Source organism: Manacus vitellinus, unplaced genomic scaffold, assembly GCF_001715985.3.
Source record: "Manacus vitellinus isolate BGI_N305 unplaced genomic scaffold, ASM171598v3 scaffold_3_pilon, whole genome shotgun sequence".
NCBI classification, from domain to species: Eukaryota; Metazoa; Chordata; class Aves; order Passeriformes; family Pipridae; genus Manacus; species Manacus vitellinus.
The window spans coordinates 24591523-24615722 of NW_021940535.1; the positions used below are offsets into that span (position 1 = coordinate 24591523).

Below are 24200 nucleotides of genomic sequence, written 5' to 3' on the forward strand. Positions count from 1 at the left end.
AGAAGTTATACAATAACATTGAACTGGACAAGAGTTAAATGTGACTAGAGCTATTTCCTATTAATTTTTGTAATAAGATAAAGAAGTTCTGTGTTCATTAGTGTGCCTGATAACAACACATTTAAGATTTTAAGTTCTATAACCCTGAACAAAGTTCTTAGAATTTCTCCTACTTTTCTATAATGAAATCCTTGCAAGAAAACAACTATGTGTGTACTATATTTCACTTTTACAGTTACAGGCACTCAGCTGCTTTTGCAGGGTTTATATCAGTTATTGGAATAGCTTTTAATAATAGAATATTACAGGTAAATACTAAAGAGATTGGATAAAGACAGTTGCATAGTCAAACACTTATCTCTCATATCATGATCCCTTGGCTGTGGAAACTAGATCTATCCAAAACCCAAGCAGAATAGAAACTGCTTCTTTGACACCTTATTCTGTCAAACCTAAGAATTACCTGCAAGATTCAATGGATTAACAAAATATTACCAATGTAATGGAAAAGACAAAGGGTTCATTTTGAGTTCCCTAATTATCATTTTTTTTTGTAAACAAAAGGTAAAAAGACAAGTAAAAATAATATTGATTTAATAGCTCACTAAAGAGTGCTGTAGTTCTTGAATTTTATAAAATTCTCAGTCACAGTCTTGACAATGGAATAGGGAAGGGAGAAAAACATTATGTAAGTGATTATTTCCAGACTCAGAGTGAACACTTAGTGTGAAAGTTTCCAAAGCAGTTCTGTTGCAAACTCTGTAAAAGACATTGGGTTTTAATGCGCATTTTGAAAGAATATCATCAATGCGACGATGTGGACTTCATTAGCTCCAACTGCAACTGTGGAAATAAATTTGGGTTGAAGACATAGTCTAACCTCACTATAATAAATAACCACTGGGCTTGGATAAATATTTATGATATCAAACTGTTCAGGGTAATAGGATTTGGCTGTTTGCTGCTTTAGAAAAAATGGAGAAACTTGCAATTTAAATTAGACATTTATATATAGTACTTTTATGGAAATTGTTTTCCACAGATCAATATTTAGATGAAATATTAAAAAGGAAGTCCAAATGAAATGAGTATGGAAATGAAAAGGACTTTTCCAGATCATGTACAAGATGTATGGGGGAAATTTTTTTTTAGGTTTATACTAATCTTAACTTGGCTTTTTTTTCGGACAGACTGATCAATAAAATTCGTTCACTCTTGCTGATAGGAGAATTAAAGTAGGATGTTCTGGTGAAGTTAGGATACTGATTTTGGAAACAGATTGTTTGCACAGAGTATTTGCATAGGAAAAACAGCAATAGAAACAATGACTATATGTAGCTTCGTTCAAAATAAGCAGTCATTATAGTTTTGCTTAAGAACTCACATAAACATTTTGGGCTTATCTACACTGAGTATATGTATTTAAATACGCTTAGGCACACATATAGGCACATATTTCAGTCATATAGAAAAAAAATTTTTATGCTTATAATTTTTTATTATACTTGTAAGGTTTCTTGGCCATGGCTTTGACTGTCCTAAGTGAGACTGTCTAGCTGCCAGTTTTCAGCTTGTCGCTACTGAGTCAGCAGTCTTCCTTATTTTATGATATCTGAGGATCCTGCTGGACAACATGGTGGACATGAGGAGCAGTGTGCCCTTCCAGGAAAGAGAGGCAACAGCACAAGGTGAAGGAGTACAGTCAGCAGGTGAAGGGACATGATTATTTTCTATTCAGAAACTGGGAGCATGTCAGGAGCACTGTGTCAAACCCTGGGCTTCCCACTGAAAAAAAAAAAAAAAAAGAAAAGTGATTGGCATACTGAAGTGAGCTCTGCAGAAGGCTACAAAGATAAAGAGAACTCTGGAACACTGTGCATGAGAAGCTACTGAGATGCTGAGAGAAATCAGTTCAGTTTGGAGAAAAGAAGTACAATGATTGCTGTGTACAACTAAGTAATAGGATGATACAGAGAAGTTGGAGCCAGATTCTTCTCAGAGGTTTTCCCTTCTCAGAGAAGGGACAAACTGAATTTCATGGAGATGAGGTGACACCCTATCCCATACTCCAGCCCCTGCAAGACTCTTGGGTTCTGGACTTGCACAGGACTCTCTGGTGCTTTCTCTCTCTCTCTTCCTTCTTCTTCTTTTAATCTCCTGTCTTAATATTTTGGGTAACTTGGGACTGAATGGGTTGGATTTTGCCAAGTTGTATGGGTTAGCATGTGCTAAGTCAGTGCTTTGTGGAATTCTTTGTTTTGGTTGTACATTACCCTTTAAACTTTTGCCAAGTTCTCTTATTTCCTAAAGTTTACCAGTAAAGTACCCCCTGAGAAAATGTGTGCAGTCTTTCTCCTATGCACTTTCTCTTAAGGTGTTCAAAGAACCAAAGGCTCTTCTAATATGTCCAGAGGGCGGATATTGTTGGAGCCTTGTATGGCAATAATATTTAATAAAGAATCAATCTAAGAAACAATAGTCCTGTTACTCCAGTCACCTTTCAAACTGTGGTCGGTCCTCACAGACCAATAAGTGATCATTCATACTCGTTTAATTAATCTTCAGAAATAAGAAACTAAAAAATACTTTGAAATCATAGTTATTTCTACTTTTTAAGATAAACTGATCTGAATGTTGTCTTCAGCACACGCAGCAGTAATCAAACAAAAGAATCCTGAAGTAGCAGAGAACAAGGGTGAGGACACAGGCCTGATTAAATCCATAGTGCTACCTAAGGACCATGAGTAACAATGACACTAATTTTAGTAAAAGGAAACAGTCCTCCTGATCACTACAGAAATAGTTGTTGATGTGTTTTTCTGAAGAAGTGATGTCAGTATGAAAGGGGAAGTGCTATGCAGGAGCTGTCACTGGGAGTCATAAATTCACAGAACCTTGTTGATCAGAAGGAATCTCCAGAGGTCATCCAGTCCACCCTGTGGAGTCAGTTCAGAGTCAGCTGCCTGGGGCCTCACTGCTTAAGTCTTCACCAGCTCCAAGGGTGGAGAGTCCACAGTTACACTGTTTGACAAATGTTTATCCTCTTCATTTTAGTGTTCAGTGAGACCCTTGGACCTTTTAGCCAGTGTGGATCACTACTTTCTGAGGGGCTGATTCTTCTTCTTCATGTTCATATTATGGAGCACAATTTCACATTTGCTCCATTGGGTTTCAATCTGTTGATGTTTGGTCCACCCTTAGGATCTTCTGTGATCATTAGTTCCTCTAAGAAGTAACATCCATTCAAACTAATTTATGTCATAAGACATGCAAAAATTCAATCAATCAGAAATGTATTGTGTTGGTCACTGAGGCTGTCAAAATTTGTCTTGTTTCTCTTTGTAGTTTCACATAAGTACTCTGATATTCAGTTCTACATTTATTCATCTCACTGAATGAGCTCTATTTCTAAAAGCTACTGCTTATGCCACTCAGTGATCTTAGATGTCTTTTCTAACCTTAACGATTCTATGATTCTATGTAACATTAGAAACATTTTCCTTAGTTATCAGAAAATCCACATACAAGTCTACAGGAAAACTGTACTTCTTTTTCCTCAGAGAGATTAATTCTGTGTGATTTTGAAAGGTTCCTGCAGGTATCCATTGACTACAATGATGTAATTACTTAGCACCTCTTCAAATGACAAAGTTTGCAAGCAAACAATAGATCCTTTCATTCATTGGGAACTTTTAATTTCATTTTTTTTAATGTTTTCGCAAATTCTTGAGGAAATGTGTTTGGTGGCTGCTGCAATTTGCAAGTGCATCTTTGTCAGTGTCTACAGGTTACCAAAGCTATGATCAAGGTCAAGTAGAGCAAGATTTTACCCTTAAAATTTTGCAATCATTTCCTTTGTGAATACTTCTAGTTCTATCAACCTTTCTCCCCTCCTCCCCCAAATATCTAAGTTAACTAATTCTAGACAGTGTACCTGAAAGATGTCCTTGCCACAGCACACTGTCAGCTGTGGCAGAACCTATTAAATGGCTTACATGGCATTCCTGGGCAGGGCCAGATAAGTATATGTTTTAAAGTAATTTTCCAAAACACAGCTTTTAAACTTTGCTTAAGTAACCCCTGGAAATACAGTCCCCTGCTTTTATTGTCCATTTTAACTTGCTTGTGTTAAACAGAATTGTCTCAAGTTGTGCTCCTACAAATAGTATGTGAACTGACAGTGTACTGGGTCAAGACATTGTCTCTCTACCCCCTATCCTGTTGCCAGCATTTTTCTGCCTGTAAAAGTAGCAATTGCTCAAACCTCATTAAATGGAGCGGTGGAGAACCTGCCCATACTTGGCCTCTCTCTGCCTTTCCTATGCTTTCATTTGTACTTTTCATTTTGCTGTTGGAGGCAGAGCAGCATGGGAAAAAGGTCCAAGTTGTTAATATATCTGCACAAAAAAAAGGTGCTGGCTGGCATGATTTTTATGTCCTTCTCTTGCTTTTGTTTTCAGTTTGGCTCCTACAGCACAGGTAGGGCTCAGAGTTACCACCTCAGCTGCTGCTCTTGTCTTTACAGCCCACTCTGAACTGTGGAAACCTTCACCCACACTTCTAATTGAGATTACAGGTGTTGCCAGGACATTGCAACCTTACTTGAGAGTGAGTTGATTTTGGATATATCTCAGTACCTGGCAGCACTGACAGCAGAGCACCAAAGGGTTTTTCTGCTGACAGCTGTGATCTAGCTGCTAGGTCGCTTGGTGTGTCTGCATCTGTGCTTAAGTGTCACTTTAAAGCACATCCCAGATTATGCATGAATCATGAGCCAACTTGTCTTTTAAAGGTCATCTGAGCCATTCAGAAATAAACAAATTCACCGTGGTGCATAAAAGAAACCAGCATTTGTAAAATTGCTGAGTAACAAATGCATCTATGCAGGGTCATATTTCCAGCTCCCACATAAAAAATATGGGTCAGTGGGGATTTGATCCATGATGCATCCATCCTGCATGCTATGTTTGTGTAAGTAATAATAGCAATGAAAATAAATGTACCTGTGAGGTTGCAAGTGAATAACATGGCTCCTTTTTCTCCATCAGCTCTGTGTGTGTTCCCATTTCAACCACTGTGCCCACTATTACATCTGCAGTCTGAACAGTGGAAAGCCAGTGAGCAATAATAATAGTAGTTTGACCTCGCCTGGCCTGTAAATGAAATACCAAACTGTAATTCATGTCCCCTGTTGCTTGGTGGTTTGGAGTAATTCCTCCAATTTGTCATATTGATACAGCTGTTACATCCCATTGATCACATTTACTGAATATTCTTATGATCCGTGATTGTCTCACAGCTGACTTAAAATACAACCTTCTTCTTTCCCAGGCAGGCTGGAGCCTGCTTTCTCTTTTGGCTTATGTTGCTGGTTCTTCTTTTCTTGGATTATGTCTTTTTAAAATGTTGTTGAAAAGCCCAGACACGAGGTACAAAGTTGGGAGCATTTCTATAGACTGGCTTACTAGTGAAGGACACATGTCTGCTCCCAGTGTCTCACCAATTCCAGCAGCATGACACTAGTTATTTGCCACTGGTAAACGTTCCTCAGCATTATCTGGCTGAAGGCAATGTGTTTGCCTTAAACAGGCAGCTTTGGGCTTCCACAGCCACAGAAAAAATATAGAGTCCATAATTTGGTAATTTATGGAGAAAAGCTATTCACCTCACATAAGAGTAGGTCCCAAATTTCCAGGAATAAACAAACATAGAGTTAGTACCTGCAACCTGCCTCTATGAGCAAAGAGGAGAGACAAAAAACTTGTTCTAAGATGCGTCTGGCTCAGTTTTCCTCCTGGTGAACTGCTGGGAGTTAAACACTCAGAGCAGTTAAACTGTCAGATTGTTGCATCGAGGGCTTCTCCACCTTGAAGGCTATCACATGGTGCCAGCCTAGCCCACAGCTAGATGAGCCAAGGGGAAATAGTTGTTTCGGCGGTAGTGAAGTGGAAGAGATGAGAATATTGTCACAGAAGAACAGTAGACAGCTTTTTGCCCTAAATGGGAAATAATTCTTGCTCTCGTTACAAACCTGTCGTGGAAAATGATAACTGTCACTTGTGTCTTGTCTCTGAATTTAAATTAAATGCATGATTGGAGAAAAGAGAAATGAGAGTTATATCAATGACAAAACACTTACTTTTTCTAGTCCAATGTAAGCTAGCATCTTGTTGCCTGTGTCTGGAGCAGATGCAGTGTTATCTAGTAAAAGAATTTTGGGACTGCCCACTAAAGCTCAATCAATAGCCATTTCTGGTTTCTGAGCCCTGATTTCTGTGGATTTCTTTTTTCAGTCAAAATGCTAGCCCATTTTGAAAAGAAGACTATAAGACCTTGCACTTTTTGCATTCTGAAAAAATAATATTTAATAGGACCTAACTGAGTGTTAAGACAAATGGCAAGATCCCCTTTGATTCTGCAAAGTTCAAGCTGCAAAGAAATAGGATCTAAATGTAATGTTTTCTTGTTATGTGACATTTTCTCCTAAAAACTGAATATCAGTAAAATTCACCCTAATTCAGAGTGTTTTCCCAACGACATAACTCTCCACACGTTCCAGGTTCCCTAGCAACAGCAGCGACAATTATGAGCCTCAATGCACTTTGGTGCAGCACCTCGCTGAAGCAGGGCACTGGATTTACAAAAACAGATTTTGAGAGCTGCAATATCCATTTTCGACACAAGGTGGCTGCAGAAAATCAGTGTTTGGTTCAAGTTCACACGCGCACACACTCTCACTCACACGCCTCCTCCCCCCTGTATTTCACTGGACTTGCAGGGAGGCAGATGTCACCCACTTGGGAACGGCATATATCCCCCTTCACATCTCTGATGTCCGTTTAACTTTTCTGCTTCATTTACATTCACTCAGCCACTCTGTAGCTTTGAACTTTGTTCTTATTACCCTGTTGATCTTAATTTCTCTATATTCAGTGTGCATCCGCATCCCTTGGTTTTCATTTCATTGAGTTTACAGAGAAGCTAAATTTTAGAGATAAACTGATTTATGGATAATCACACAAAACTCCACCACATACATGAGAAAACCCTCAAATTTCAATATTGATCTTTGTGTAAATTCATTTCCAAGGAAGAAAGATATTTGAATATCGTAACAGGAGATCCATTAGGTTAACATAAACATTTTCTTGTTTCAGTTACAACTTGTTCATCCATTTTATGGTCTTTCATCTCTGAATCACACTGATATATATGATATAGAAACCTGATGTCAGACTAATCAAGTCTTTAGGTAATGGTTTGTGTCCTTTAGGTGGGTGCACAAATATGCCTGCAGGTAACAACTAGAAAGTGATTATATACACATACATACACATACATGTTCGTGTGCATCAAGTGGTCAGAGGGCGAACAACTCCCTTGTGCATTTTCATGGAAGAGCACCCACCACCAGAGCTTAGGCTTGAGTGTATTTTGCCGTGTTACAGATTGATCTGCAGAAGAATACACATGCCTATCAAATGACTTAAAATTTGTTAGTTTTCTTATACTTAATCCACCTATATAAGTGTTACCCCAAATGACAGTATTTTCCATCTTTCATTAGACATCTTTATTTTCCCTGCATTCATTACAAAAGGAGCGTAGATGACAGGTTTAGGCTAGACATCAAAATTCTGGATGGCTAAAGCCAGGTAAAATAATGCCCATATGAGAGGTAAAAATGATGAAGCTTAAACTAAGAATGCTTTCTAGGCAAAAATGTTAGAAACTGATGAATAGATTGTTTCAATATCACTCATCTCCTGTAAAGAAACAGACAACAAGTAGGTAATTCTCTAATATTTATCAGCTTAACATAAGTATATGTTATTATCAAAAGTTTTATATTGGCTACATTTTAAAAAATCATTATTTCATCTATAATCTTGCATTGACTGGCAAATCAAGCTTTGGTTATAGCTGAAAATGATATATGATACCTACTTCCAAAAATTGTTTAAAGCCTTATGTCTGCATGGTAGCCTACATTGTACTGGATGATGCATGTTTTTGGTTTTTTTTTTGTGATTTTGTTTCTGTTTACCTATTTACAAGATCCAAGAGAGAAGAATTTACAAGCCTGGATGCAAGTTCCCCGTTTTGGGATTCACTTCCTTTACTCTTCACTCAAAAAGGGGAAATACTACAAATGAATCATCTTAAACGATAGGCACTTCTATAAAGACACACATTTCTTCCGTACCAAAGAGTTACAAGCATGAGGAATCATACCATATATAGGCAGTGCAGCACAAAGTTTCAGGTGGTTTTCCAAAGGCATCTGGAATTGCCTGGGGATGAGCATAAGCTGTGTAGCAAATGGCAGCTACATATCATTTCAAGAGAAATATTAGTTCAACTGCAGCCAATTTCCCGCCTTTTGCCATGGGAGACTATGAATCTATTTTTAACTTGGGTATTCTTTCTTTACTGAGTTGTGATAGCTGCAGGAATACTGTCTTCAGTTTATTAAAGCAAATGTTAACTTGGAAAAATGGACTTATTCAGACTGTACCTAAAGGTAGAAATAAGACTGTTGTCCTTTATTTTACAAGAAAACTCATAGCAAAAGGTGTATAGAATGAACTGGTGCAAAACATTGTGAGAGTAAAGTCTTAGGGATTGATAAGTAAAACATAGAGAAAGACCATCTACCTTCCGCCTCCTCTGGCAGACGTAACCTGCTGTGCTATCTACGTCAGGAAATCCCAGTTTAAATCAAAGTCCTACAGCCAAGTTGCTGACTTTGTGCATGGTGGACAAAGGGACATTGAAATAATTGCTCCCTTTGGCCCTGAACCTTTGCTGCTGATAGTAGTTGGGGATCCCACAAACATCAATGAGGCTGTCCTCTGACACTGTAAATTGGAGGGTTGAAGGATCCCTTGAAATCAACCTCTTGATACCTTTTTCACCTTCAGATCTGCATTTTCTTACCTCTGTATTTTGCCTCTAGAAGCAAATAAAACCACACCAGCACTCTACATTGTTGTTTTCCAGAGTATGTTTATCCAAACTGTGCTAGGAGGCCGGGTGATATCCCCAGCTGACATACCTGTGAACTGAAAAGAACAGCCAGAGGTAGGGTGGAAGGGAAGGGTGTCAGTATAAAAAATGGCAAGCACTGCAGAGTGAGAAAAACCTACACCTCTTTACTTTCAATTCTACTGTAGGAAATGGGAATGGAATGAAATCTCCAAGACAGAGATTAAAAAGCAGTTGAAGATGCTTCAGAACCATAACGAGAGTAGAGACTATAGTCTTGAAAAAATTTGCTTGAACTAATTTTTAGGATGATTGACAGCATGAAGTTAGCAATAGACAGGATAAGCTTTTAAAACTGAGAGACAAATGGAATCCTTTACCAACTCCCATAGTCCATTCCTCCATTGAGTTCACCTGTCAATAGGATTATGTTAACTGTTAACTGAAACAGTTTATTATAAATTTTTATTCAGTTGGATTGAATATCCAGTGAATTCAACTGGGCTATAGAGCTCAGGGATTGAATTTGAATTCTCTTTGAATTTCTGTTTAGAAGGAGCAAAAGCTATCAAAATTTGAACAGTCTTAGGGCAAATATTCCTCTAAAAAGACAAAGAGATAGAAAATGAAAGGAGCAGCAATTGCCTCCACCATGACTGCATAATGTAGGCATTACATAACTACTAAGGTATTATCTTATCTCAGCTTTCCAGGAAGCTGATGATGTCAAGTATGTGGGAAAGGCAGAATCACAAAGGGGTCAGACAGCAGAGAAATGGAAATGACCATGGTCAGGGAACTTGTGGGTTCAGCTTGGATAATCTCTGTTCTGGAAAGGAAATGGCATCTGTGATTCTGCCCAGAGGGAGCAAATCTGAGATGTTCTGGGTGCATCAGAGGAATGTCACATGCTTTACTTGACAGAAAACAGATATTATGAATTTGTTTTTATATGAAGAAACTGATTAAAAATGACTCAATCATCTTTTAGTACTGTGTGAATAGCTTAGACAATCCTAAATTTATTTTACTGAGTAAATTGCAAGAGGAATTTACTGAGTAAATATGTATGAGAGGAATCAAGGGAAAGTGTAATTTGTAATCAGTAACTTAATTTAATGAACTCTTCTCACATCAGAAAAAAAATGAATTTTAAATCACCAGGTTAAATAACAACAACCTTTAAATATGTAGCTGAGTATTTGCTCAAAGTTTCTGGAGGAAATTTTTTGTGTTAGCCCAAGAATGAATATGACCTGAAATATTTCAACACCAATGCACGCAGCATGAAGAACAAAGAAAAGGAGCTTGAAGTTTTGGCCTAGTCCCAGAGATTTGACCTCACTGCCATAAGTGAAACCTGGAAGGATGAGTCCTGTGGCTGGTGGGATGAGTCCTGGTGGGAGTGCCCTCTTGGAAGGTTACAGGCTCTTCAGGATGGACAAGCAGGGCAGAAGAGGCGGAGGCGTGGCACTGTGTGTAATAGAAGGGTTAGAATGTATAGATCTCACAGTTGGCAATGTCTCTGGTAAGAATCTAGGGGCAAATAAATAGTGCAAATATCATCGTGGAAGTCTACTTTAGACCTCCCAGCCAGGATGATGATGCCAATGAATTATTCTTTGGGGAATTACGGGAAACTTCCAGGTCAACTGCCCTTGTCCTTATGGGGGACTTCTACTCGCCAGAAATTAATTGAGCATCACACAGTTGGTACAAACTGAGCCAGAAGATTCCTAAAAAATGTGGATGACATTGTTATGGAATAGGTCCCAAGGGAAAGATGCCCTCCTTGATCTACTGCTTGTCAACAGAGTGGATCTCGTGAGCAAAGTGGAGATTGGCACCCATCTTGGCTACTGTACCATGGACCAAATGAGTTTAAAATCTCTTTTGACAAGGGAAAAAGTGCCAGCAAAACATCAGCTCTGGACATGAGGAGAGCAGGTTTCAGGCTGCTCAGGGAATTAGTAAGTAAGGTCTTGTGGGAAAATGATTTTGCAGATGCTGGGGTCCATCAGTGATTTAATTTTATTAAATTTTAGAAAAGCTGTTGGACTACTCTTTTATTCTGTGAGTTTTTTTCCTCCTCACATTTGTCTATATGTTCATATTTCACTGCCTGGTCTCCCTAATCCTTATGCTGGTGACTGGATGGTTTTGTTGATGGCTTTGCAAGCAGCACTGGGCTGGACAGCTTTATCAAGTAAGGATATGTGTGAGAAAGAGGGCAAGGAGGAAACGAGAAGCATTTTTCTGAACCCCAGTATATTGTCTTTGCAGCCAGACAGTTGCAGAGACTTTTGAAGGACAAGATTATCTGTGTAACTGATGAAGAAAGCATTGCTGTTTAATGGACATTTTATAAAGAAGTGTAGGTCATTGACAAGGTATGCCGCTGACTCTGGCTTCTTCTGTTTTCTTTATGATGGTGGATCATCTAATACATATGTGTCATTGTAGATCCTAAAACAGTGATTCAGTTTACAATTAGAATCAAGGGCCTCTAGCTTGGAGGTATTTTTTAAACCCATATGTCTGGATTCACAAATACAACCAGTTACGACATCTGTTGAAAACACTCGAATAAAAGCAATATTTTAATTTCAATAAGAAAAGGAAGAAGGGAATGAAGCTTTGTGAAAATGTCTGGAATTTGCTATCCTTTGCCTTCAGCTCTGGTTCTAGGGACTCCTTAGTGAGATGACACCTAGTAGGATGATTACTCATGGTAAGAGGGAAAAAATTTTCACCCAGGGGCATTATTGTGTCCTGTATGCATAAAACTGTTCATCCAGGATAGCTCTGATGCTACAGGTTTCCTGACCTGACTGCTCAGTGGGGGTTTCTTGCATTGCTACATAGAAAAGCTACTCTCTTCTAAAGGCAGCATTTGTCTCTGCTTGTGCTCTATTTTATTAGTCATTAGCAGTAAATGCATCAGTTACCACTTCTTGGGCAACAGCAATGACTAAGTCTACAATGGAAATCCAGTCTTCTCACAGTTCCTTCCTTCTCAGCTTTTGTTACACAAGATTTCATGAAGTTCATGATGTGCAATCTTACTCAGTTTAGGTTTCTTTACAGACAGCTGACTTAGATGTGAGAAACCTAGAACTCATTCATTTAATAAAATTTGGCAACACTTTATTTCAAGAAACAGGTAAAATAGAAATTAATATCCATTTTGAAATCAATTATACAGGATCTCTTCTTGTTTTTCCTAGGCTTCTCTGCTGGTAAAAGGAAAGCAAACCAATGTCTCTTGGTTAAAGTACATAATTCTTTAAGCTTCTCCCTCCATCTCTTCAAAGACACATGGTGCTAGGTAAATTACTTGGAACTGAAATAATCAGAAAATAATTTAAGAAGTCTTAAAAAATCACAATAAACCTAAAAAAATTAGGAGATTTAACTTAACAATGCTCCTGAAATACTCAAGCGCACTTATTCCAGGAACTCAGTTTATCCTCTTGCATTGAACTATGCAGTTTAGGTATAATTATGGAAGAAAAAATAAATCATCAGGAGTTAATAGTAGTTATTAAACCACATACTCAACTAGAATCATGATTTTGGCTCCTCAGTAAGCAGGTAGCTTCAGTTAGAAACAAACCTCCAAACACTTAAAACATGCCACTCTAAATCAGAAAAGCTGAGAGAACAATGTGATAGTAAGTAAGGAAGGGAATAAAACTGCCTGCTTATTGTCCACAGTCAGGCAAGGAGAAACAGATAAGTCTCTAATGCCCACATGTTAACTATTCCCTTGACAAAAATCTCACTTACCCTCTCAGCGCACAGGCTTATTGACAAATAGATGGAGCACAGGAGCTGACTGCAAAAGTCCCTGTGACTCTTCCTCAGAAAAGTTACTCCTGTGGTGTAAATTTCGCCACATTTAAACATATGGGTGTGGCAAATCAGGTAATCTAAAAACACTAACCCAGAACTTTCTTAAATTGGCAATTGCTTCATGGGCTGGGAAGTCTGGAGGTTGAAGATCACTATAGTTCCCTAGGGCTGGACTTACACAGAGCCTCAAGGACTTTACAGCCAAAGAGAGGAAGTATTTTTACTAGCAATTTGCTTCTAACTTCTGATCCTTGGAGAACCACTGGGTTTTCAAGAGAGAAGAAATTCTTAAAGTCTGTTTCCTCCCACAATGCAATGTCACAGGAAAATATTTTTGCTACAAACGTTTACACAAGTGTAAGTGTCTGAAAAATACACACCAAAAAGAGGGGGTACACTGTGAGCAGGGATTGCAGAAGCATGGAGTCTCCACAGTTCATACTGTGCAAAGAGAATAGGCCATTCACAGTTGAGACTAAATTTCTGTGTCCTAATGGGAAGTTATCCCAGAAGCTCTTTACTGGGCAGCCCTGCCAGCTTACAAAGCTGTGCCCCAGGATGGCAGTGTGCTATCGCAACAGCACGGCACACACCCTCAGGGCTCTGCGAACACAGCTAAAAATATTGCCACAGAATAAACAAACAGGGATCAGTACACAGTTTGCGTACCGATAGATGTCAGTGTTGCATATCTTATGTAGCTTTACAGTTCTGGCAAACAGAGAAGGTCTGTATATGTGTCCTGTTTCATTTCATGGATTCTTGTCTATGCTTTTTTTATATCTAAGCCTGTCCATATGAAAAAAGAGCAAGTAAACTGGGGCATCTGCTGTCTAGTGCTTCATCAGTTACATAGTTATAAATAAGTTTTGTCTGTCAAATAACAGTAAAAACAGACCTTTACCATTGATCTGGTTGAATTTGCAGGCTTGACAATTTGTAATACCATCTGCAATCCAGTTGCTAATCAGACTTCAGAGAGAGCACAGAGGTGAAATGGAGGAGCCGCAGAGCTGCACAGAGCAGCCCACAGCTGCTTCAATGTCAAATTGGTGCTGAGATACTATCTGCTCATGTGCCATATTGTTGTGGGCATATGTAACTGAGAACAGGACTTGGCATGGCTTTTTGGCAACCCCTGCATCTGACTCATGCTCTAAGAGAAATACCAGAGCACTCCTCTGCTAAAGCACTGAGAAAAGGTGCCTCTTCCACACCAGATGCATCAGCTGGAAACTCCACTCTGCAGCAAGGAGAATTTTTCTGGAGTTTTTGTTTCCTCATTAAGGGTTTGTTTTCCCTTCCTTGCCAGATCATTCTTCCTGGCCATCTCCTTTCACTGCAGCCCCCACTCGTGCTCTGGCATCTGTGGTTACGTAGCAGGGGAATCACAGAAAATGTTACTATAATTAATGTGCCACTGCAGGATCCTGCCCTGCCTGTGTTTTCATTCTTGGCTAGTGACTCATCCCCTCTTTTATTCCCTGTTATGGCAATCAACATGCACCAGTGCCTCTACCCCAAATGGTAATGTTTTTATTAAGGACAGTAAGCATAACCCCTTGCTTGGCGATGCCAGATAAAAGACAAGAGGTTTTGATCCTACCACCATCACCAGAAAATCTGAAGAGGTTTTTTTGCCTCTTGAATTTCCTGCATCTCATTAGACTATCCAGTGCACATCTGTAACAGCTCACAACCAGGCCTGTCAGCACACGGTTCATTAAAAAGCCATGGCTGCCAGCTTCTTTTGGCTGAAATCTTTCCCTTCACAGTGTAATACAAACACTGGTCTGCGCACTGAGTACCTTTGTGGGAGCTTGAGGGGAATGAAAGCAATCTTATCTGACAGTTCTGTTCTCTGTGGGGGTCAGTGTGTACTGATGTGCAATTGCCTCTGTGCTCCTCAGGAGTGGGAAAGTGGAAAATCCCCATGGATGAGACTCTGACCTGAGGAATTTGCTTTGTAAATTATACGAAAATGTCCAAGGGGAGAGAAGGTTTTGTTCTCCTGTACTTTTTTTATTGTAATTTTCTCTCCTCCCCCTATCATGTCATATCATCATATCATATCATATCATAATGCAATTTGCAAGGTATATACTTAAAAATAAAAAAAAAAAAAAGGAAAAATATATGAGGATTTAAGTCAGGGCTGTTATTTCCAATTCCTCTTTTCTCTGCCCTAAATAAAAAACCCTTCTGGCAAATTATTAGAATTTAATTCTTGGAGCATGTGAGCTACTAAACTTACATCAAAAGCCAGAATACCTCAAACTTAAGCTGCCTTGAAACCTTTGTCATCCCAAAAACAAAAGTTGGAGATGCAGACTGAGTATCATCACCTTGCTCTGCTAATACTGATCTTCTTCAGGAATCTCAGACATTTCCTGCATTGGGGATCCAGAGAATTTCTCATGAAAACATTACTCAAGACCTATTTTGGCTAAAAGCATATTAATTTATGGTGACTTAAAAATATATGACTGTCTGTTGAAGCATTAAAAAACACTGAGAGTTTTGTAAGCCTATATTAAAGAAAGAGGAAAGGTGGCTTTTTTTTAATACTTGGAAGTTGGGTGGTTCTTTTGTATTTTTTTTTTTTTTAATAGTAAAAATGTTAAGATCAGGTAATCAAATCAAATAGGGATGGAAACATAGGATGGAAACTTTTCCTCCTCCAGACCCAACTTGTCCCATAAGAGAGAGCATCAGAAGGGCAAGGCTTGATTAGAAGGCCCACACAGGGTACTGCCAGTAGCCCTGGACTGCAGTGGTCTCCTGTGGGAGAAGGGACCGGAAGGGGTGTCCCATTTGAGAGAGCACTGCAAAGGATTCCCTGGGAGGGTGCAGGTGCTGGTTGTGCTGGGCAGGTGCAGAGTGGCACACACATCCTCATCATGACAAAATCAGCAAGCACTGGGAGAGGCATGTTGAGGATGGGCAGTGGCTGTGAGCTGTCACGGCCAGAGGTCAGGGCAGCACCAGACAAAGCACAGGGGACCAGAAGCTGTGGCTTCCTGTCATTGTCCTCCCTTTCCTCTTCCACACATCTATGTCCATCCACTTTCCATAAAACTTTCTTTCCCATCCTGCCTGAGCAACTTGGTAAGTGTAGGTAGGGTGATCATCAGGGTGCGAGGTGCTCTATGGCTCTGCCTGACAAGAAGGGCTCTGCAAATTGCACAAGCTCTTCCCGCTGCCAGCTTTAGATGTTGTGGCCCCAGCCCACGTTATTAAGCCAAGCCCTTTTCCCTCGATGAGACAGGCACACCTGGGGACAGAGCAGTCTCACTCAGGGGGTGAGATGGCTCTATGTAATGTGCTGCAGAGAATAACCAGCACATTTTACTTGCATAAATTTTTTTAAATCAAGAATTTTAAAAACAGAAATAAATCAGTTTTCGCTTGAACAAAATATTCAAAATATTTGGCTTAGATGCAATGATTTCTTAGTAGTTGCATTTTCACTCTGGCTTCCCCCAAAACATTTTGGGAGAGAATGTCTTTGCAATGTCTTTGCAATTGCAATTTGTTAGTGAAGAAATTACCATGGGAGAATTAATGATGTCCGGTAAGACACTGAGTGAGTTTTGGAAACCTTCTGATCCACATCCTGGCACTGATCCCAGTGTGTCTAACAAAGTAACTGCTCCTGCAGACACAGCCTGTAGTCTCCTCAAAGCTTTGGTGTGGTATGGCAGACCCTCTTACTTCAAAACTTGGAACTGGATGGGTAGATTGCTTATCCTGGCTGCTGCTGGATGAAGAAAATCCCATCTTGTGAATTGAGCGCAACGAGGCTTCTTAGAAAAGAAGGACCTTTTTAAATCTCTACTACTAATCACCTAGAAAGCAGCCATACCAAACAGAACTTCTCTGCTTTTCGGTAGTTTTTTGTAGCATTACTCACCAATTCTGGAGTTTGCTTACCCTTTTCATGTGTTTGAGACATTATTGTATTTCATGTGCTTGAAAGTGTTCAGGCAGGACTGAAGCTGGAGGTGCTAGTCATTTCATAAACAACTTTGGGAAATACCTCCCCCTCTCTTGACAGGTTTGCCATTTATTCTGGAGCAAGATAGGACAAGAGAATGTGATGAGCTTAAAGAAGGAAGGCCACATGAAAGACAGATGGCTAATGTCCTTGTAGAACAGAATTTACGCCTTGAGCCTCATGAAATATTTCCAGAAAACACCCACATCTGACTATCACTCAGTTCAACCTTTAATGGTTGCCAAGTTTTTTGAAGGTTAAAATAGTGCAGAGTCCTGAATAAAGATTTGGAGACATTTTTGCTTGTGTATATTCAGCTAACCATGTACTTCAAGTGTTTAAAGGTTTGGGGGTTTTTCCTGTTTTATTTTTTGCTAGACTGATCTCATTTGGGAACGGGATTCTCCTTGTCTCATCAGAAAGAGGCTGGTATGTTTTAGAGGCAATTGTCCAAATAATAAATATGGTAACAATTAGAGTAAAGCCCCATCTGACTTTGACTTGCCATCAAACTAGGGTTACACGCAGTAACTGCATCTCAATATTGAAAGTTCCCAAACCTTTCTAGTTCTAACAGTTGATCCGGACATTTTTATCTCTCCCCCTCAATAAATGAAAGACAGCAAGCCACTTTTTGTATGCCTCTCTTTCCAGGGAAACATTATTTCAAGTAATATGGTCTCACTAAGTGAGGTCTTGCTAGTTTTAGTGAAGGATGGAAACACCAGGGTACCCTAGTTTCTTTCTCCATTGCAGCATCTGCAACTGAGACATTGGTTAAAATCTGGGGCAATATGAGAAGAAATAGTGGAGGTGAAGGAAATTCCATCAAATTTTGGGGAAAACAGAATTACTGGGCTAAAATATATATATATACATATATATAATGCAATAGATAGTTTTTAACAGTGTACTGCTATTTATAAATCACTTGTAATCAAATAACAGAACCTGTTGTATTAACAACATTAAAAAAAATTATCAAAGCCTGTGTGAGACACTGAAATGATATATGGCTTAAATATTGTTAAAATCACTGAAGGACTTTTGTCCACTGTAGCAAACTGTGTAAAGAAGCAACTGCTCACCAAAGCTGTGAGACACTGGATTATTCTATGAATTATTGGCTCGGACCAACTCAAGGTGGGGGGAGTGGGGGAGGAGGAGGGAGAGGTCGAATTTCACAGAGGTCAGGTAATGCCCTATCCCAAACCCCAGACCCTGCAAGTGTCCTGGGGCATCCCCAGGACAGCTGTCAGTCACTGGACACCTGGAGCACTGCCCAACCACACCTCAGAGCCCCTAAATCAGCCTCAGATTGGCTAGCACATCTGAAGTCCTGCCTGGGTGCAGGGGGTGTGACCATAGGGGGGCCAAAGCAAATAAAAGCAGTAACGTGTGCTTTCAGTCTTTGTTCAAACCCTGCCACCTGGACACATGGAAGCTGGACTCTCACAGGACTCTGGTGGCAGCTATAATTTTCTCATTTTCTCTCTCTTTCATTACTTCTTCTCCTAATCTCTTAATATTTTGAGTAATTTAGGACCGGATGGACTGGATTTTGCGAAATTGTATGTATTAGCATGTGCTAAGTCAATGCTTTGTGGAATGCTTTATTTTGGTTGTATGTTGCCCTTTAAACTTTTGCCAAGTTCCCTTATTTTCTGAAGTTTACCAGTAAAAGTACCCCCTGAGAAAATGTGTGCAGCTTTTCTTCTTTGCGCTCTCTCTTAAGATGTTAAAAGAACTGAAGGCTCTTCTAATAATCCGGAGAGTGGATATTGCTGGAACCTTGTATATTTTTAAAGTAAAGCCCTTTGGTGAGCTTGTAGCTTGGGTCTTACAGAAGCCTGCCCCTACTAAATTGGACTGTGAGGGGAACTTGAGGCAAGATAAAGGTGGTACTATTGTTCAGATATCCCAGGAGAAGAATGTATCCACAAGTGTGAAAGACTGGAATGCTAATGGCTCAGACAATAAAAGTGCAAGCTGACAATGTGTAGAGTAATTGCCCAGGTACTGAGGGTGTGCACGCCAGACAGCTCAGGTTACAAGCTGGGTGCTGAACAAGATAAGGAAAGAGGCAAATCCTTCGAGGCGGGGTAGTGTTTCTTTGTCCTTACACAAATGACTCACCTGTGATAACTCCCCTGCAGGGAAGCATGAGGACAATTCACGCATAGCCTGAAGATATTCATCTCCCCTCACGGGCCATAGTGGACACTGTGTGTAACATCTTAGAAGTGTGAGAAATATCTCTAGTTAAAATTTAGAAGATGGCCAAATACAGTGAAAAGAAGAACTTGATTAAGAGCGTGCTGGATGCACGAACTGGTTCGAGAGCACATGTGGATGGGAGGGATGAGCCCTTCTAAGACCCTTCGATTAGCATAACCACTTCCTTGTTCCTCCCATGCCAGGCCTCGCTCTTTTCTTCCTTAAAAGGCAATCTTTGCTTTCTGGTGCAGTCCATTGGTTGTCCTCATCCATCTGTCAGGTTGTTTCCCTGCCCCTGGCCGCATGGTTCCCTGGCAGTGAGCCCAGGCTGGTCTCAGCACCTTACATTCTTTGGGCTTGCCTTGGCACTGTAACAGTAAGCAAACAGAACAGTAAGTAACAATAAGTAGCAGTAAGCAGGCAGAACTATAAGCAGAGCAACAGGCAACCCCAAGCAGAACTGTATGTAGCAGCAAGTAGGCAGCAGCAATAAGCAACTTCAAGTAGAACCACAAGTAGTCCACTAGTCCTTGACCACAAATTAGTTCTCCAGTCCTTTAAATAAAATGGTTCCCAAGTGCCCCAGCACGAGGCAGCCATGAAAACTCCTGCTTGTAATAAAACCATCTTATTTATTTCCTACAGAAGGTGTCAAAGACTCATGAAATATCCCATAATCCTCTATTACATCACCTACTGTAAGACTCCCCACCCCACGGGGTGGTACCAGGGGTGTTCTCACCTAGCCCAAACCCAATGAAAGCCACACTTGGGCTTCTTTCCTCATGGCACAGACTTCACTCGTCACATGTTCTTCTTTTCTCACACACACGAGCTTTTTCCTTCATCATGCAGACTTCTCTCACAAAACAGACTTCTTCCTTCACCACATGGGACTGCCTTCACCACCACTGGCTTTTTTCCTCACTACCCTGGGCTTCCTTCAACAGATCCAGACTTCAACCATCACTTTGACAAGAGTGGGACTCTTGTCACTGAGAAGACCACATGAAGAGGATCCATGGGACGCTGTCAGAATCCATGAAGTGGTAATACTTTTTCTACTTAATCTGTCTTTCTGTCACTCTTTTTCTCTCCCCCTTTCTCTCTTTTTTTATTTTTTCTATCTCTCTCTACCTTACATTTACTGTTAAATAAAATATGCACTATTTATTTTGGTATATTGTCTCTGCACCGTAATTCAGGCAGAAGCATCTCTCTAATGTTAAAGAAACTGATCATAACAGCTTGTTTTCTCTTCCTTTTGGGTTTTTTAATTAAAAATCTGAGACTCAGCTTAAGTATGACGTGTTAGCAAAGTTTAATATAAAGACGTGTGAATGTTTACGTGAATATGTCACTGCTGGTGGTATTACGTTTGAGTGTATTTAACAGAAAAGAGGATAAAATGCAGTTTTAGATGTACTATACTCCCCATAAAGATGAAAAGAAGCTAAAAAATGTCATGGCAAAAGATGACTTTAGTGAAATGCATTTAAATGTCACCACATAACACAGCTCTTGACTGATGCTTGGCAGTAAATATGTGATAACATCTAGGGTGGGATAAACCATGCTGCTGTTGGCTTGAGATAGTTTTTAAGGACACTCATTGTGGGGGAGTTGGCCTGTGGTGGGTGGCACTTCTGGGCTCCTTCAGTGCTGAGCACTTCCTAATACTGACTGGAGTCCTGAGCAGCAGTGGGGCACTACTGCCTCTGTTTTTCTGAGAATGATGTGCAACTGTGGGATGGCTGGGGCAGAATGAAGGTCTGAGGCCTTCAAAGAGAAACTGTACTTTGTGGAAGAAAGGAAGCCTCTGGTAAAGTAGTGAGATGAGGAAAGGTTTAATTTTGCTGTAAGCATTTTCAGAGAAGCTGGTTTGAGTTGTGTAGCTTTTCGTAACATCTCTTATGGAAGCCGGGGGGCAGCTTGTGGGGTCCAGACAGACCTGCTGCTGCTTTCATAGCCTGAGCTGTCTGAGCTTTTCAAGTGCAAGGAATTTAATGGCTTTCCCTGGAGGTATGGCTAGAAGGCTGTCATGGTTTGAGATAGTCCCCGAATCCAATTCCCTAGCTCCATTCCCCCTCCCACATCTCAACTTAATGTGGGATGGGTTTTTCCAGACAAAACACACACCAGACTCAAAGTGAGGGGAAAGGGAATATATTACAATGACTGTACAGATAAATACCACATCACATTATACACATGATCACAACTATCTCTACCATAACATATGTATTTACAGTGGATCAGATCTCTTCTCCCCTCCAAATAAAAGTCCAGGAGGGAAAGAAGGACAGATCCCTTCCAGTCCTTAAGCAGCAGCATCTTCTGAGGCAGCAGTCTGTCTGTCTTCTCCACATGCAGCAGCTGATAGCTGGATTTCTGCCAGCACTCACGAGGGAGGTATTCAAGCCTCTCTCGGCCCCATCGCCTCCAACCGAGGGGTCTTCCGTGGGCTTCGTAACCCCAGACAAGGTCGTATCCCCACGTCATATCCCGAAGACACAGGGGGGTCTTCGTGACGGTCTGGTATCTCCAGGAGACTCAGCTCCTTGCAGGGCCTCTGTGCCCTGTCTCTCAGGCTGCCACTGTGGCAGCAGTGCAAGGGGGGGAGAACCAAGGTCAACTCCCCCCGCATTCCTCTGGCCGTCCCGGTCCAGCTCCGGGACGCTCTGAGCTTCTCAGCTCCTCTCTCTCTCTGGTGCTGCATGTCTAAAACTCTTCTCCTAAATAGGAGTCCATGTCCCTCTTCTCCAAGAGGGGTCTCAAGGGAGTTTTAGGGGATCTGGTACAGTCTTACCCCCAGAACTCTGTCTCTCAGACTGCTGGCTCTCTTTCTCCTCGGCTCTCTTTCCAGGAGTCTTCTCTCTGCGGTGCTGTATGTTGTTTCTGCTGCTCCTTCAGTTCAGGTGTTATCTGCTCTGGCTCTCTGCCACCGTTTCTCTGGTCAGAGCTGGCTGCTGCTCTGCGCCCATGGAGAAAACATCTCCCGGCATAACTACAGGCACCTAGCCCAGCTTTATGCTGTTCCAGGTCCCTGCAGCCCCCCCAGCCAGGGGCTGGGAGGGCCCAGAGGGCCCAAGGGGCTCAGAGCCCCTTCCTCGTGGCTCTACAACATGGCCACCTCTCCTCAACAACAACCCAACTACAACTCTTCTTTTCCGGTGAGCTTGTGAGATGTTGACATTTTTGCAGGAGCGCCCATTGGACAGAACTCCAAAACTTCCAGGGGTTTCCACCCCTTGGGGTCTACCACTTTTCTAGCCTCTGGGGGAAAACAAGATTCAAACCATGACAAAGGCCTAGACATAAAAACGAACAAAGGTTTATCTACTGACAAACAGAATAAATATGTATGAGTAACTGACTTCATGTGGACATGTGCAGTCTGTGAGTCAAGTGAGGGCTTAAGTGTCCGACTAAGCTGAAAAGAGAAATTGCATCATGATGAATGTCAGAAGAAAAAGCTACTTTTGACTCTGCAAAATGGAACTAAAATGCTGAAAGCAAATGGAATTTTCTCATGATTCATTCAATTTTTTGCTTAGATTCTTTTCAAGCTTCTTATCATGAAGCAATCTCTAATGTATCTAAACATACACTAATATATATTTTATAAATATATAAGTATATATCCATTTAAGTATGCTCTCATTTATATATTCAAAATTTATGCTCTCCTCTGTTCTATAAATGAGGCAGATCAGACATTTTCCTCTGAGAAAAAGCACATCTGTAACTGTGTTAATTTGTGAGAAACAGTTAAGAAGTGATGCAAAGATTAAATATTGGTGGTGGATGCAGAAAAATTTATCAGAATCAAAATACACTGTCACACAGTACATCTAAGTTTATGAGTGTAAAATAATTACAACAAGGCACTAAGATATACCCTAAATAAAAAAAAAAAAAAAGAGAGAAAGAATGCATTAAAACATAACACTGAAGGAGCCCCAAAAGAATTGGCATAAATACATGGAAAAAGTTGTTCCAGATCTCAAAGTACATGTGAAATAAGAAATTGAAGAAAATAGACATTTAAGTCTTTATTGGGAATCCTATTTATTCCAACTAAAACTATGTTACTGAATATTAAGAAGTAAGTCACATTACAGATATCTCTTCACATTGCTCTAGCATCATAAAAGTAACCCATTAAAATTTTGTTTTCATATTCAGTGTTGCTGATATACACTTCATTTACAGTAAATAAAACACATGTAGTGGTTTTATAACCAAGAATATTAGTGTTACATAAAGTGATAGTTGTTTGGTTGAGTTTCCTCTGAAGCAACACACACACTGCATTGCCAGGTGTATGTTCATACAAATAACAGATGTGAAAATGGGAACTCTACTTACCATTTTTAGTGTGATGTCACAAAAAACAGGCATTGTATGGGAATGTCAGAGCCATAATTTATTTTGATTCCTGAAGATATTAACTCTTAGTTTAAAATTCCCCTCATGATCATCCAAGAGTGAAAAAAACCACCGGATTCTCCTAATTCACTCATTATTGTAAGCCATTTTGGATGCAATCTGTACCTTTCTTTTCTCTTCTGCACATTCAGGATAAATATTTTCTGTTTCCTTAATGTTTTTCCTTCACTCCATAACTTGCACTGCTAATACCTAGATGAAGAAACTTCACCCTCCTTTGCTTCATAGGCTCTTCCTCTTTCTTGAGAACTCCTTGTCTGCAAGGGTGGGCTCCCCAGTGCCTTTCCAGTCAGGATCTCCAAAAATCATTTGCAGGACTGATAAGTTAACCTAGCAATCTCTATAAAAAAAGATCAAATATTCAGAGTGGAACTCCTTTCACCTAATGTAAATGTATAATCTGACTGGAAACTGAGACTTCTTATTTAAATCTATGGTAAGAAATAAGCTCTTCCCCGGCGTAGTCCACCTTCTGCTCTGACAGACATTTGGAAACAGATGAGTTGTGTCCTAGAGCATTTTAAAGGCAATCTGATTGATTGCTTTAGACCCAAATGTCTGCAGTTAAGTGGTAAGTGTCCCACAGCAGTTCTTCTTTCCCCCTTGTTTCCCTCTCGGTAGAATACCATGTGCATTTTCCAGGAATGCTATCTGTGGTGGACCAACTGAGGATATATTTTTGTAATCATGC

The 24200-nt window shown here is 40.3% G+C and overlaps 1 long non-coding RNA gene across 1 annotated transcript; it reads right to left on the bottom strand.

Moving 5' to 3' along the window:
* Positions 1-1116: 1116 nt before the first annotated feature.
* LOC108640176 lies at positions 1117-12839 on the bottom strand. The gene is made up of 3 exons (XR_001920963.1): positions 12778-12839; positions 8941-9065; positions 1117-1785 (listed from the first exon to the last, which is right to left on the bottom strand). It is a non-coding gene; the product is annotated as an uncharacterized LOC108640176 (long non-coding RNA).
* Positions 12840-24200: the final 11361 nt, after the last annotated feature.